This window comes from Nestor notabilis, unplaced genomic scaffold (assembly GCF_000696875.1).
Source record: "Nestor notabilis isolate BGI_N333 unplaced genomic scaffold, ASM69687v1 scaffold19842, whole genome shotgun sequence".
Classification (NCBI taxonomy): domain Eukaryota; kingdom Metazoa; phylum Chordata; class Aves; order Psittaciformes; family Psittacidae; genus Nestor; species Nestor notabilis.
The window spans coordinates 38,982-44,248 of record NW_009919957.1 but is presented as its reverse complement, the minus strand read 5'-3'; positions in this window follow the sequence as shown (position 1 = coordinate 44,248).

Below are 5,267 nucleotides of genomic sequence, written 5' to 3'. Positions count from 1 at the left end.
TTCTGGGGCTGCAGACCAGAGGAGGATGACTGTAAGCAGAGAGCTTGGGCCTTCTTTTGCAAGGAAAGAGAAGATGGGAGAAGGGAGGGCTGAACCTGTGCCTGAGGTGGGCTCCCGGCAGAGCCCCTGTGCTCTCTGGATGTGGCACTAGTTTATCATAGAATCACAAGATGGTTTGGGTTGGAAGGGACCTTAAATCTCATCCAGTTCCAACCCCCTGCCACAGGCAGGGACACCTTCCACTAGAGCAGGTTGCGCCAAGCCCCTGTGTCCAACCTGGCCTTGAACACTGCCAGGGATGGGGCAGCCACAGCTTCTCTGGGCACCCTGTGCCAGCGCCTCAGCACCCTCCCAGGGAAGAGCTTCTGCCTCAGAGCTCATCTCAATCTCCCTTCTGTCAGTTTCCAGCCATTCCCCCTTGTCCTGTCACTACCTGCCCTTGTAAAAAGTTCCTCTCCAGCTTTCTTGTCGGCCTAGAGAGGGTGTTTAGTCCCGTAACTCTGCTCACAGGCAGTTTCTAATGGCTGCAAAGCGCAGATGAGCACAGAGCAGCTCCTGGGGCCAGTCCCAGCACCCTAGGCAGGATTAGCTCCTTATTATAAGCATTGGCTCAGGATGCTGCAGGGATCACCTTTTGCCTGAGAAACACTGTCAGTCTGTTTTACAGGGTAGTTGGGGAAAATGAAGCTGTTCTTTACTCCCTGCCCTTCACCCCATGCAGGCAGTGCCACAGCCTCTGGCACTGCTGGCAATGCTGCTGCAGGGTGGGGGTTCACTTTCCTCTTGATTTGGGGCCCATCCTCGCTGGGAGACATGCCTTGGTCAATGAAGCCTGCTCTGTGCCACCCCAGCTGCTTTGGCCTGGGCTGAGCAAACAGGTTTGTGGTATGTGGCAATGCGTGCCCTGAAGGCTGGTGAGAGCTGCCAAGCTCCCTCAAACTCAGCTTGGGAAAGGCTGGCTTCTGCCCAAACACCCTGCTTGCTTTGGCTGGTACTCTGAGCCTCTTGTGCATCACATCCCAGCATTAGGAGCCGGGCTTCCCCTGTGCTGCGTTAGAGCTGGGGTGCGCTGGGATGCCCACCCGTCTCTGACCCCCTCTGCCTGGCTGTTGAAGGCTTCTCTGCCCAGGAGCCGCGCTGGAGCTGTGATCTTGCCCTCCTTTGACATGCAGCTCTCTCTGCTTGGGTGGCAGGAGATGGGGCTTTCCTTGGAAGGTGCAGCTTTGCTGCTCCGGTAGCAGAGAGCTCTGTTCCCTTGTGATGTACCACCCTCACCACTGATTTTGGGTTGTGTGAAGGGCTGGGATGGGCTCCTGCCTTGCTAAACTGGTGATCCCACTGGGGCTGGGGGAAAAAGAGGAGCTGTCTGTTCTCACATCCCTGTGGAAGAGGACTTGCCACCCAGAACTGGCTTTTTGGCAGCTTTTGTGGCACAGCAGGACCCAGGGGATGTGGAGCTGTAGGAAGCGTTGGAGCAGGCACACTGTGGGGTGGGGATCTGCAGGACTTGCTCCCAGGGGTGTGTGTGAAGGCTGGACCATGCGCAGGAGAGCTCCCAGCCCTGCCATGGGTATGCTCCAGGGCATCATCTTCCAACTGTTGGGTGCTGGTGCTGTTACCTTTGTGGGCTTCTTCCAGCCCAGCTTCCCCACAGCCCTTGCTCCTCTCTCCCTTATTCTGGGACAGAGGCTTTTGATTTTCCTTTCTTGGCTTTCCTCTCTGTTCCTGAAGGGGTTAAACAGTGTTTGGGCCACTTCCCATCCTCAGCAGCTACAAGAGCAGGTTCTGAGAGCTGCTCGATGGAAGGCTGTCAGCTTCTGTGGGGTATGATCTGCTCCCCTCATTGCAGCTTGCCAGGCTTAGCCCCATTGAGGCTGCAGGTCCAGGGTGCCGGGGTTACCTTCCTCCCCAGTGCCTCCCAGGGCATGCTCCTTCTGTGGGGCTGGGTGCTTGTCATGCCTCTGCATACAGTGTCTGAGCCTGCTGAGAGCCTCCTCAGCATGGCTGGTGCTTACTGTGGTATTGCTGAGGGACCTCTGGAAAGGGCCAGTTCTTCATGGAGCTCTGTGTTGCCCTGGTCTTGGATTATGTCCTTCCCTGCGTGCAAAGAAGGCAGGATGGTTGGTAAGGTGATGGGAACGCTGGCAGAGCACCAGAGGGCGTTTTGTGTTGTGGTGAGGAGCCTTTGGAGCCTCTTAGGCCACCAAAGGTGCTGGATGGACAGTGAGGTTGGGTCTCCTTGCCAGGAGGATGCTCATCCTGCTCCCATGTATGTGTAATGGCCCAGGCCATTCTAAGAAGCTCGCTCTGAGATGGTGTCCATTGCCCGGTGAACCCCATGGCAGTGGTGGCTGGCAGGATGAGCGGGAGTGCTCCCTGTGACCCTGGACTGATGCTTCTTGTTCCTCACCACAAAGTTATGTTTTAATGATGAATTTTGGGTGGAAAGGGTAAGAGGGCAGGGGAAGGAGAGAGCTGCTGTAATCCTGCTGTGGTTTCAGCATGGCTTCTGCTGCACAAGACCACTCAGCTGCATCAGAAGGTGCTGGTACCCAGGTTGCCAGGGAGACTGAGACGTTCAGGCGTGGTGGGTGCTGTGGCTATGCTGGGTGGATTGTCATCCCCCCTTTTGCTGTCACCAGTGACAGCCCCAGCAGCTGTCCCTGATGCTATTGCTGAGCAGAGTGTGTACTGCCTCATCCTGAGAGGTGCTGGTGATGGAGCCCGATGCCAGTGGCTCCTGGTGGCTGTGGCTGCACCGGTACCCTGGATAGATGCAGGGCAGGCTGGGGAGAGCTGCATGAATGTAGATGCTTCTGGCATGGATGAGCTCCAAGTGGGTCCCTTGTGCTGGCCCCAGTGGGGTGATGCTGGTGGGGTGAGAAGCTGTTTTGGGGTGGGAGGTGGCCTTGCTGCCACGCAGCTCATCCCCCTGGTGACTGAGATAGTGAGCCCCTTCTCTTGAAAAGTCTACACCTCTCCTCTTCTAGAAAGGCACCTCTCATGGGCCACCTTTGTGTACCTGAGGAGTGACCAGCAACCAGCAAGCAGAGGCACATGGTGCTGTGCCAGCCTGGGGGTGGTTGTAGCATGTTGGTGCTCTGCCAGGGTGACAGCCCTGCCTGTGCCCCTGGTTTAGCTGGGAGGGCAGGAGCTGTGCCAGCCTGTGCCCAGGTCTGCTTGGCACAAGTTGTGTTCTGGGGAGTGCCGCTACCTCTGCCAGCTACTTCTATATAGAACCTCCTATAAACACCCAGCTCCCATGGGTTGTGTTGCACTGGGACCAGCTCAGCTGCAGTGACGGGGTCCCTGCTCCCTCCTGCAGCACCCTTCTGTGCTGGGAGCGGTTTTGTGCCCAGGGTGCCTGGATTGGGACCTTCTTCTCTGAGCACCAGAGCAGGAGGCACTGGTGGTTATCACAAGCTCTGCCCATGGGTGCAGTGGGAAGGAGAGGCTTCATTCAGGTTTACTTTTTACCCCCTTTATTTTATTTCATTTTTTTAATAGAAACTTCTCCAGCCCTTCCTTCTGCTGTCATTTAATTGTCCAAGTTCCCTGAATACCCATCACCTGCCTGGGGGTAGAATTTGAGACACATCAAAGCTGGATGAGCTTCTGCAGGCGCTAAGCGTACATCCTCTGGGAGCTGGGGAGAGATTAAACAGCCGAGAAAAACAACCGCTCAGGATTGTCCAAGAGGTAAAATGGAAGGGTTGGGGGAGAACAAGGGAAAACCAGCAGTATTTGCTTGCCAGAAGATGTCTGCTTCGTGCCTGGTGTGGTGGCTGGTGTGGTGGGTCCTGCCAAGGGTGAGGCTTGGAGGATGCTGGATGGGGGAGCACCAGACTGGAGTAGTTCTGCAGTGAGAGCTGGGGGTGTCCACGCACCTCTCCCAGTTTTGATCCTGGCATGGGTTTGTAGAGCTGTTCATCGGGATTATATCTGTGCATCATCTAAATGACTCCAATTCCTGCCACCTCTTTGGCGGGATTGGCATCTGCTTGCTTGGAAGTGAAGGAGTGGTGCCAGGGATAGAAAAAGCTTAAAATGAAGTGGCAAACTTGGTGTCATACCTGGGCTGGATTCCTGAGTGGGGAGATGTGAGTCTGGGCAGTGCAAGCACACATGTACCCACCCAGCACCCTGTGTGCAGTGGGGTGCTGCTGCTTGCAACTGACAGAGACCTGCCTGGACCTGAGGGGTAAATCACACTTCCACGTGATAGTTGAAGAGGGGAGAAACTAAAAAGTCAATTTAAGCTTTGTATTGAGGAATATTACAAAGCAAAATGAATAAATACACAGGGCCTTTGCCTCCTGCGGTGCTGGCACCCAGTGCCAAGCTGCAAGGAGGCTGTTGCTGCAGGGTTGAAAGCTCGTGGAAGCCCCTCAGCATTCTTAACGAGAACTTGGGGCAATGTGCTTGTGGCTGCATTGATTTCTTGCAGCACTGATGATTAATCAGATTTTCAGGTGCCAAGTCAAAGGAAAAGCTTGGTTTAGTCTCCAGCTCTGACCCATGAGAGGTCAGACCTTTGCTAAAGCTACCAGTGCTGGGGGTAGTTTAAGGAAGCCTCAGAAGGTCTGTTTTCCCGTCTTGATTTTCCATGTTAATAGCAATTTCCTGCTCCTCTTTCCAGACAGCTAATCTGCCTTCACTCAGAAGTGAGATGAACAGCAGCATAAATTGCAGGCACTGTCCAAAAAGAGCAGTCTCTTCCTTGAGCTCCAGCTCCTGCCTGTTTCACTTACTGATCTGCTGCTTTTCTTGCTGTGAACTTGTAGCATTTTCTTCCTTGCAAAGGGATTTTGGGATGTTTGGAGGGGATTTTCACAAGTACATTGATCTCTATCAGCTGGGAAGTAACAGTGATGCTGAGGCTTGTTATTTGCCTGTTGCAGCTTGGGGCTTGCTAGGAAGGGTGCAAGCTGTGAACTGTGATACTGACCAGAGCACGAAGGGGCTCAGACACATCAAAGTGTCCCTGGAAAAGGAGGTTGTGTGGTGCTGCAGGAGATGCATGTGTGTGGTCAGCTGGGCTGGCTGCTTGAGATGAGCTCAGACAGAGTGGTTTCCATTATCCTTTTCCTTTCCTTATAGATGCTTTTGCTTAGCATTTATTAGCTTCTGGAGGTAGCAGCTGGATTGGGGTGGGAGGTCTGTCTCACCTAGAAGCTGCTCCCTTTCCTGTAGGCAGGGCTGGGAGCTGAGATGTGAGGGCTGACGGGAGGCAGGACAGATCGCAGCAGAGCACATCCCTGGCACAG